Source organism: Scyliorhinus torazame, chromosome 4, assembly GCF_047496885.1.
Source record: "Scyliorhinus torazame isolate Kashiwa2021f chromosome 4, sScyTor2.1, whole genome shotgun sequence".
Classification (NCBI taxonomy): domain Eukaryota; kingdom Metazoa; phylum Chordata; class Chondrichthyes; order Carcharhiniformes; family Scyliorhinidae; genus Scyliorhinus; species Scyliorhinus torazame.
The window spans coordinates 373,049,567-373,060,330 of record NC_092710.1 but is presented as its reverse complement, the minus strand read 5'-3'; the positions used below and the strand labels follow the sequence as shown (position 1 = coordinate 373,060,330).

The window sequence follows — 10,764 nt, the reverse complement described above, 5'->3', positions numbered from 1 at the left end:
CACTTCCGCCGGAAGCTCTGCTGAGCGCAGTGCAGCCTGGGATAGAGAGAGCGAGAGCCGAAAACAACCGAGAGCCGCAGAGAGAGAGAAAACGGAGCGGATCGAGTCCCGAGACACTGAGAGCAGGTACCGGGAGGGTCCATCACCCCGGGGAGGGAGAGTCCATCACCCCGGGGAGGGAGAGTCCATCACCCCGGGTACCGGGAGGGTCCATCACCCCGGGTACCGGGAGGGTCCATCACCCCGGGTACCGGGAGGGTCCATCACCCCGGGGAGGGAGAGTCCATCACCCCGGGGAGGGAGAGTCCATCACCCCGGGGAGGGAGAGTCCATCACCCCGGGTACCGGGAGGGTCCATCACCCCGGGGAGGGAGAGTCCATCACCCCGGGGAGGGAGGGTCCATCACCCCGGGTACCGGGAGGGTCCATCACCCCGGGGAGGGAGAGTCCATCACCCCGGGGAGGGAGAGTCCATCACCCCGGGGAGGGAGAGTCCATCACCCCGGGGAGGGAGAGTCCATCACCCCGGGTACCGGGAGGGTCCATCACCCCGGGGAGGGAGAGTCCATCACCCCGGGTACCGGGAGGGTCCATCACCCCGGGGAGGGAGAGTCCATCACCCCGGGTACCGGGAGGGTCCATCACCCCGGGGAGGGAGAGTCCATCACCCCAGGTACCGGGAGGGTCCATCACCCCGGGGAGGGAGGGTCCATCACCCCGGGTACCGGGAGGGTCCATCACCCCGGGTACCGGGAGAGTCCATCACCCCGGGTACCGGGAGAGTCCATCACCCCGGGGAGGGAGAGTCCATCACCCCGGGTACCGGGAGAGTCCATCACCCCGGGGAGGGAGAGTCCATCACCCCGGGGAGGGAGGGTCCATCACCCCGGGTACCGGGAGGGTCCATCACCCCGGGGAGGGAGAGTCCATCACCCCGGGTACCGGGAGGGTCCATCACCCCGGGTACCGGGAGGGTCCATCACCCCGGGGTGGGAGAGTCCATCACCCCGGGTACCGGGAGGGTCCATCACCCCGGGTACCGGGACGGTCCATCACCCCGGGGAGGGAGAGTCCATCACCCCGGGTACCGGGAGGGTCCATCACCCCGGGGAGGGAGAGTCCATCACCCCGGGGAGGGAGAGTCCATCACCCCGGGTACCGGGAGAGTCCATCACCCCGGGGAGGGAGGGTCCATCACCCCGGGTACCGGGAGAGTCCATCACCCCGGGGAGGGAGAGTCCATCACCCCGGGTACCGGGAGGGTCCATCACCCCGGGGAGGGAGAGTCCATCACCCCGGGAACCGGGAGGGTCCATCACCCCGGGGAGGGAGAGTCCATCACCCCGGGTACCGGGAGAGTCCATCACCCCGGGGAGGGAGAGTCCATCACCCCGGGTACCGGGAGGGTCCATCACCCCGGGTACCGGGAGGGTCCATCACCCCGGGTACCGGGAGGGTCCATCACCCCGGGGAGGGAGAGTCCATCACCCCGGGGAGGGAGAGTCCATCACCCCGGGTACCGGGAGAGTCCATCACCCCGGGTACCGGGAGAGTCCATCACCCCGGGTACCGGGAGGGTCCATCACCCCGGGTACCGGGAGAGTCCATCACCCCGGGGAGGGAGAGTCCATCACCCCGGGTACCGGGAGGGTCCATCACCCCGGGGAGGGAGAGTCCATCACCCCGGGAATGGGGAGGGTCCATCACCCCGGGTACCGGGAGGGTCCATCACCCCGGGTACCGGGAGGGTCCATCACCCCGGGTACCGGGAGGGTCCATCAACCCGGGGAGGGAGAGTCCATCACCCCGGGTACCGGGAGGGTCCATCACCCCGGGTACCGGGAGGGTCCATCACCCCGGGTACCGGGAGAGTCCATCACCCCAGGGAGGGAGGGTCCATCACCCCGGGTACCGGGAGGGTCCATCACCCCGGGTACCGGGAGGGTCCATCACCCCGGGGAGGGAGAGTCCATCACCCCGGGTACCGGGAGGGTCCATCACCCCGGGGAGGGAGAGTCCATCACCCCGGGTACCGGGAGGGTCCATCACCCCGGGGAGGGAGAGTCCATCACCCCGGGGAGGGAGGGTCCATCACCCCGGGTACCGGGAGGGTCCATCACCCCGGGGAGGGAGAGTCCATCACCCCGGGTACCGGGAGGGTCCATCACCCCGGAGAGGGAGAGTCCATCACCCCGGGGAGGGAGGGTCCATCACCCCGGGTACCGGGAGGGTCCATCACCCCGGGGAGGGAGAGTCCATCACCCCGGGTACCGGGAGGGTCCATCACCCCGGGTACCGGGAGAGTCCATCACCCCGGGTACCGGGAGAGTCCATCACCCCGGGGAGGGAGAGTCCATCAGCCCGGGTACCGGGAGAGTCCATCACCCCGGGTACCGGGAGGGTCCATCACCCCGGGTACCGGGAGGGTCCATCACCCCGGGTACCGGGAGAGTCCATCACCCCGGGGACCGGGAGAGTCCATCACCCCGGGGACCGGGAGGGTCCATCACCCCGGGTACCGGGAGAGTCCATCACCCCGGGTACCGGGAGGGTCCATCACCCCGGGGAGGGAGAGTCCATCACCCCGGGGAGGGAGAGTCCATCACCCCGGGTACCGGGAGAGTCCATCACCCCGGGTACCGGGAGAGTCCATCACCCCGGGGAGGGAGAGTCCATCACCCCGGGTACCGGGAGGGTCCATCACCCCGGGGAGGGAGAGTCCATCACCCCGGGAATGGGGAGGGTCCATCACCCCGGGGAGGGAGAGTCCATCACCCCGGGTACCGGGAGGGTCCATCACCCCGGGGAGGGAGAGTCCATCACCCCGGGTACCGGGAGAGTCCATCATCCCGGGGAGGGAGAGTCCATCACCCCGGGTACCGGGAGAGTCCATCACCCCGGGTACCGGGAGGGTCCATCACCCCGGGTACCGGGAGGGTCCATCACCCCGGGTACCGGGAGGGTCCATCACCCCGGGGAGGGAGGGTCCATCACCCCGGGTACCGGGAGGGTCCAACACCCCGGGGAGGGAGAGTCCATCACCCCGGGTACCGGGAGGGTCCATCACCCCGGGTACCGGGAGGGTCCATCACCCCGGGTACCGGGAGGGTCCATCACTCCGGGGAGGGAGAGTCCATCACCCCGGGTACCGGGAGGGTCCATCACCCCGGGTACCGGGAGGGTCCATCACCCCGGGTACCGGGAGAGTCCATCACCCCGGGTACCGGGAGGGTCCATCACCCCGGGTACCGGGAGGGTCCATCACCCCGGGTACCGGGAGGGTCCATCACCCCGGGGAGTGAGAGTCCATCACCCCGGGTACCGGGAGAGTCCATCACCCCGGGGAGGGAGAGTCCATCACCCCGGGTACCGGGAGGGTCCATCACCCCGGGTACCGGGAGGGTCCATCACCCCGGGGAGGGAGAGTCCATCACCCCGGGTACCGGGAGAGTCCATCACCCCGGGGAGGGAGAGTCCATCACCCCGGGTACCGGGAGGGTCCATCACCCCGGGTACCGGGAGAGTCCATCACCCCGGGTACCGGGAGGGTCCATCACCCCGGGGAGGGAGAGTCCATCACCCCGGGTACCGGGAGAGTCCATCGTCCCGGGGAGGGAGAGTCCATCACCCCGGGTACCGGGAGAGTCCATCACCCCGGGTACCGGGAGGGTCCATCACCCCGGGTACCGGGAGGGTCCATCACCCCGGGGAGGGAGAGTCCATCACCCCGGGTACCGGGAGAGTCCATCGTCCCGGGGAGGGAGAGTCCATCACCCCGGGTACCGGGAGGGTCCATCACCCCGGGTACCGGGAGGGTCCATCACCCCGGGGAGGGAGAGTCCATCACCCCGGGTACCGGGAGAGTCCATCGTCCCGGGGAGGGAGAGTCCATCACCCCGGGTACCGGGAGGGTCCATCACCCCGGGGAGGGAGAGTCCATCACCCCGGGTACCGGGAGGGTCCATCACCCCGGGGAGGGAGAGTCCATCACCCCGGGGAGGGAGGGTCCATCACCCCGGGTACCGGGAGGGTCCATCACCCCGGGGAGGGAGAGTCCATCACCCCGGGTACCGGGAGGGTCCATCACCCCGGGTACCGGGAGGGTCCATCACCCCGGGTACCGGGAGGGTCCATCACCCCGGGTACCGGGAGGGTCCATCACCCCGTGGAGGGAGAGTCCATCACCCCGGGGAGGGAGAGTCCATCACCCCGGGTACCGGGAGGGTCCATCACCCCGGGTACCGGGAGGGTCCATCACCCCGGGTACCGGGAGAGTCCATCACCCCGGGTACCGGGAGGGTCCATCACCCCGGGTACCGGGAGAGTCCATCACCCCGGGGAGGGAGAGTCCATCACCCCGGGTACCGGGAGGGTCCATCACCCCGGGGAGGGAGAGTCCATCACCCCGGGAATGGGGAGGGTCCATCACCCCGGGGAGGGAGAGTCCATCACCCCGGGTACCGGGAGGGTCCATCACCCCGGGGAGGGAGAGTCCATCACCCCGGGTACCGGGAGGGTCCATCACCCCGGGTACCGGGAGGGTCCATCACCCCGGGGAGGGAGAGTCCATCACCCCGGGTACCGGGAGGGTCCATCACCCCGGGTACCGGGAGGGTCCATCACCCCGGGTACCGGGAGAGTCCATCACCCCAGGGAGGGAGGGTCCATCACCCCGGGTACCGGGAGGGTCCATCACCCCGGGTACCGGGAGAGTCCATCACCGCGGGTACCGGGAGGGTCCATCACCCCGGGGAGGGAGAGTCCATCACCCCGGGTACCGGGAGGGAGAGTCCATCACCCCGGGTACCGGGAGGGTCCATCACCCCGGGGAGGGAGGGTCCATCACCCCGGGTACCGGGAGGGTCCATCACCCCGGGGAGGGAGAGTCCATCACCCCGGGTACCGGGAGGGTCCATCACCCCGGGGAGGGAGAGTCCATCACCCCGGGGAGGGAGGGTCCATCACCCCGGGGAGGGAGAGTCCATCACCCCGGGTACCGGGAGGGTCCATCACCCCGGGTACCGGGAGAGTCCATCACCCCGGGTACCGGGAGAGTCCATCACCCCGGGGAGGGAGAGTCCATCACCCCGGGTATCGGGAGAGTCCATCACCCCGGGTACCGGGAGGGTCCATCACCCCGGGTACCGGGAGGGTCCATCACCCCGGGTACCGGGAGAGTCCATCACCCCGGGGAGGGAGGGTCCATCACCCCGGGTACCGGGAGAGTCCATCACCCCGGGTACCGGGAGGGTCCATCACCCCGGGGAGGGAGAGTCCATCACCCCGGGGAGGGAGAGTCCATCACCCCGGGTACCGGGAGAGTCCATCACCCCGGGTACCGGGAGGGTCCATCACCCCGGGTACCGGGAGAGTCCATCACCCCGGGTACCGGGAGAGTCCATCACCCCGGGGAGGGAGAGTCCATCACCCCGGGTACCGGGAGGGTCCATCACCCCGGGTACCGGGAGAGTCCATCACCCCGGGGAGGGAGAGTCCATCACCCCGGGTACCGGGAGGGTCCATCACCCCGGGGAGGGAGAGTCCATCACCCCGGGAATGGGGAGGGTCCATCACCCCGGGGAGGGAGAGTCCATCACCCCGGGTACCGGGAGGGTCCATCACCCCGGGGAGGGAGAGTCCATCACCCCGGGTACCGGGAGAGTCCATCATCCCGGGGAGGGAGAGTCCATCACCCCGGGTACCGGGAGAGTCCATCACCCCGGGTACCGGGAGGGTCCATCACCCCGGGTACCGGGAGGGTCCATCACCCCGGGGAGGGAGGGTCCATCACCCCGGGTACCGGGAGGGTCCATCACCCCGGGGAGGGAGAATCCATCACCCCGGGTACCGGGAGGGTCCATCACCCCGGGTACCGGGAGGGTCCATCACCCCGGGTACCGGGAGGGTCCATCACCCCGGGTACCGGGAGAGTCCATCACCCCGGGTACCGGGAGAGTCCATCGTCCCGGGGAGGGAGGGTCCATCACCCCGGGGAGGGAGGGTCCATCACCCCGGGTACCGGGAGGGTCCATCACTCCGGGTACCGGGAGGGTCCATCACCCCGGGTACCGGGAGGGTCCATCACCCCGGGGAGGGAGAGTCCATCACCCCGGGTACCGGGAGAGTCCATCACCCCGGGGAGGGAGAGTCCATCACCCCGGGGAGGGAGAGTCCATCACCCCGGGTACCGGGAGGGTCCATCACCCCGGGTACCGGGAGGGTCCATCACCCCGGGTACCGGGAGGGTCCATCACCCCGGGTACCGGGAGAGTCCATCACCCCGGGGAGGGAGAGTCCATCACCCCGGGGAGGGAGAGTCCATCACCCCGGGTACCGGGAGGGTCCATCACCCCGGGTACCGGGAGAGTCCATCACCCCGGGTACCGGGAGGGTCCATCACCCCGGGTACCGGGAGAGTCCGTCACCCCGGGTACCGGGAGGGTCCGTCACCCCGGGTACCGGGAGAGTCCGTCACCCCGGGTACCGGGAGGGTCCATCGCCCCGGGTACCGGGAGGGTCCATCACCCCGGGTACCGGGAGGGTCCATCACTCCGGGGAGGGAGAGTCCATCACCCCGGGTACCGGGAGGGTCCATCACCCCGGGGAGGGAGAGTCCATCACCCCGGGTACCGGGAGAGTCCATCACCCCGGGGAGGGAGAGTCCATCACCCCGGGTACCGGGAGGGTCCATCACCCCGGGTACCGGGAGGGTCCATCACCCCGGGGAGGGAGAGTCCATCACCCCGGGTACCGGGAGGGTCCATCACCCCGGGGAGGGAGAGTCCATCACCCCGGGTACCGGGAGGGTCCATTACCCCGGATACCGGGAGGGTCCATCACCCCGGGGAGGGAGAGTCCATCACCCCGGGTACCGGGAGGGTCCATCACCCCGGGGAGGGAGAGTCCATCACCCCGGGTACCGGGAGAGTCCATCACCCCGGGTACCGGGAGGGTCCATCACCCCGGGTACCGGGAGAGTCCATCACCCCGGGTACCGGGAGGGTCCATCACCCCGGGTACCGGGAGGGTCCATCACCCCGGGTACCGGGAGAGTCCATCACCCCGGGTACCGGGAGAGTCCATCACCCCGGGTACCGGGAGAGTCCATCACCCCGGGTACCGGGAGAGTCCATCACCCCGGGTACCGGGAGAGTCCATCACCCCGGGTACCGGGAGGGTCCATCACCCCGGGTACCGGGAGGGTCCATCACCCCGGGGAGGGAGAGTCCATCACCCCGGGTACCGGGAGGGTCCATCACCCCGGGTACCGGGAGAGTCCATCACCCCGGGGAGGGAGGGTCCATCACCCCGGGTACCGGGAGGGTCCATCACCCCGGGGAGGGAGAGTCCATCGTCCCGGGGAGGGAGGGTCCATCACCCCGGGTACCGGGAGGGTCCATCACCCCGGGGAGGGAGAGTCCATCACCCCGGGTACCGGGAGGGTCCATCACCCCGGGGAGGGAGATTCCATCACCCCGGGGAGGGAGGGTCCATCACCCCGGGGAGGGAGAGTCCATCACCCCGGGGAGGGAGGGTCCATCACCCCGGGTACCGGGAGGGTCCATCACCCCGGGGAGGGAGAGTCCATCGTCCCGGGGAGGGAGGGTCCATCACCCCGGGTACCGGGAGGGTCCATCACCCCGGGGAGGGAGAGTCCATCACCCCGGGTACCGGGAGGGTCCATCACCCCGGGGAGGGAGAGTCCATCACCCCGGGGAGGGAGAGTCCATCACCCCGGGTACCGGGAGAGTCCATCACCCCGGGTACCGGGAGGGTCCATCACCCCGGGGAGGGAGAGTCCATCACCCCAGGGAGGGAGAGTCCATCACCCCGGGGAGGGAGAGTCCATCACCCCGGGTACCGGGAGAGTCCATCACCCCGGGTACCGGGAGGGTCCATCACCCCGGGTACCGGGAGAGTCCATCACCCCGGGTACCGGGAGGGTCCATCACCCCGGGTACCGGGAGAGTCCATCACCCCGGGGAGGGAGAGTCCATCACCCCGGGTACCGGGAGGGTCCATCACCCCGGGGAGGGAGAGTCCATCACCCCGGGTACCGGGAGGGTCCATCACCCCGGGGAGGGAGAGTCCATCACCCCGGGTACCGGGAGGGTCCATCACCCCGGGTACCGGGAGAGTCCATCACCCCGGGTACCGGAAGGGTCCATCACCCCGGGTACCGGGAGAGTCCATCACCCCGGGGAGGGAGAGTCCATCACCCCGGGTACCGGGAGGGTCCATCACCCCGGGTACCGGGAGGGTCCATCACCCCGGGTACCGGGAGGGTCCATCACCCCGGGGAGGGAGAGTCCATCACCCCGGGTACCGGGAGAGTCCATCACCCCGGGTACCGGGAGAGTCCATCACCCCGGGTACCGGGAGAGTCCATCACCCCGGGTACCGGGAGAGTCCATCACCCCGGGGAGGGAGAGTCCATCACCCCGGGTACCGGGAGAGTCCATCACCCCGGGTACCGGGAGGGTCCATCACCCCGGGTACCGGGAGAGTCCATCACCCCGGGGAGGGAGAGTCCGTCACCCCGGGTACCGGGAGGGTCCATCACCCCGGGGAGGGAGGGTCCATCACCCCGGGTACCGGGAGGGTCCATCACCCCGGGTACCGGGAGGGTCCATCACCCCGGGTACCGGGAGGGTCCATCACCCCGGGGAGGGAGAGTCCATCAACCCGGGTACCGGGAGGGTCCATCACCCCGGGGAGGGAGAGTCCATCACCCCGGGTACCGGGAGGGTCCATCACCCCGGGTACCGGGAGGGTCCATCACCCCGGGTACCGGGAGGGTCCATCACCCCGGGGAGGGAGAGTCCATCACCCCGGGTACCGGGAGAGTCCATCACCCCGGGTACCGGGAGGGTCCATCACCCCGGGTACCGGGAGAGTCCATCACCCCGGGGAGGGAGAGTCCGTCACCCCGGGTACCGGGAGGGTCCATCACCCCGGGGAAGGAGGGTCCATCACCCCGGGTACCGGGAGGGTCCATCACCCCGGGTACCGGGAGGGTCCATCACCCCGGGTACCGGGAGGGTCCATCACCCCGGGGAGGGAGAGTCCATCACCCCGGGTACCGGGAGGGTCCATCACCCCGGGTACCGGGAGAGTCCATCACCCCGGGTACCGGGAGGGTCCATAACCCTGGGTACCGGGAGGGTCCATCACCCCGGGTACCGGGAGGGTCCATCACCCCGGGGAGGGAGAGTCCATCACCCCGGGTACCGGGAGGGTCCATCACCCCGGGGAGGGAGAGTCCATCACCCCGGGTACCGGGAGAGTCCATCACCCCGGGTACCGGGAGGGTCCATCACCCCGGGTACCGGGAGGGTCCATCACCCTGGGTACCGGGAGAGTCCGTCACCCCGGGTACCGGGAGGGTCCATCACCCCGGGGAGGGAGGGTCCAGCACCCCGGGTACCGGGAGGGTCCATCACCCCGGGTACCGGGAGGGTTCATCACCCCGGGTACCGGGAGAGTCCATCACCCCGGGTACCGGGAGGGTCCATCACCCCGGGTACCGGGAGGGTCCATCACCCCGGGTACCGGGAGGGTCCATCACCCCGGGTACCGGGAGAGTCCATCACCCCGGGGAGGGAGGGTCCATCACCCCGGGTACCGGGAGGGTCCATCACCCCGGGGAGGGAGAGTCCATCACCCCGGGTACCGGGAGGGTCCATCACCCCGGGGAGGGAGGGTTCATCACCCCGGGTACCGGGAGGGTCCATCACCCCGGGGAGGGAGGGTCCATCACCCCGGGTACCGGGAGAGTCCATCGCCCCGGGTACCGGGAGAGTCCATCACCCCGGGTACCAGAAGAGTCCATCACCCCGGGTACCGGGAGGGTCCATCACCTCGGGTACCGGGAGAGTCCATCACCCCGGGTACCGGAAGGGTCCATCACCCCGGGTACCGGAAGGGTCCATCACCCCGGGTACCGGAAGGGTCCATCACCTCGGGTACCGGGAGAGTCCATCACCCCGGGTACCGGGAGAGTCCATCACCCCGGGTACCGGGAGAGTCCATCACCCCGGGTACCGGAAGGGTCCATCACCCCGGGTACCGGGAGGGTCCATCACCTCGGGTACCGGGAGAGTCCATCACCCCGGGTACCGGGAGGGTCCATCACCTAGGGTACCGGGAGGGTCCATCACCCCGGGGAGGGAGAGTCCATCACCCCGGGGAGGGAGAGTCCATCACCCCGGGGAGGGAGAGTCCATCACCCCGGGTACCGGGAGAGTCCATCACCCCGGGTACCGGGAGAGTCCATCACCCCGGGTACCGGGAGAGTCCATCAACCCGGGTACCGGGAGAGTCCATCACCCCGGGTACCGGGAGAGTCCATCAACCCGGGTACCGGGAGAGTCCATCACCCCGGGTACCGGGAGGGTCCATCACCCCGGGTACCGGGAGAGTCCATCACCCCGGGGAGGGAGAGTCCATCACCCCGGGTCCCGGGAGAGTCCATCACCCCGGGGAGGGAGAGTCCATCACCCCGGGTACCGTGAGGGTCCATCACCCCGGGGAGTGAGAGTCCATCACCCCGGGTACCGGGAGAGTCCATCACCCCGGGGAGGGAGAGTCCATCACCCCGGGTACCGGGAGAGTCCATCACCCCGGGTACCGGGAGAGTCCATCACCCCGGGGCGGGAGAGTCCATCACCCCGGGTACCGGGAGAGTCCATCACCCCGGGTACCGGGAGAGTCCATCACCCCGGGGAGGGAGAGTCCATCACCCCGGGTACCGGGAGAGTCCAT

The 10,764-nt window shown here is 70.1% G+C and overlaps 1 protein-coding gene across 1 annotated transcript in view; it reads left to right on the top strand.

Annotated features, from left to right (window-relative positions):
* The first annotated feature begins 1 nt into the window (after window position 1).
* Window positions 2-10,764, top strand: part of LOC140411246 (kinesin light chain 1-like) — a 669,745-nt gene continuing 658,982 nt past the window's right edge. Inside the window, exon 1 of the mRNA XM_072500365.1 lies at window positions 2-126. The gene's annotated coding sequence lies outside the window, so the exon portion shown is untranslated. The remainder of the gene's footprint in view (window positions 127-10,764) is intronic.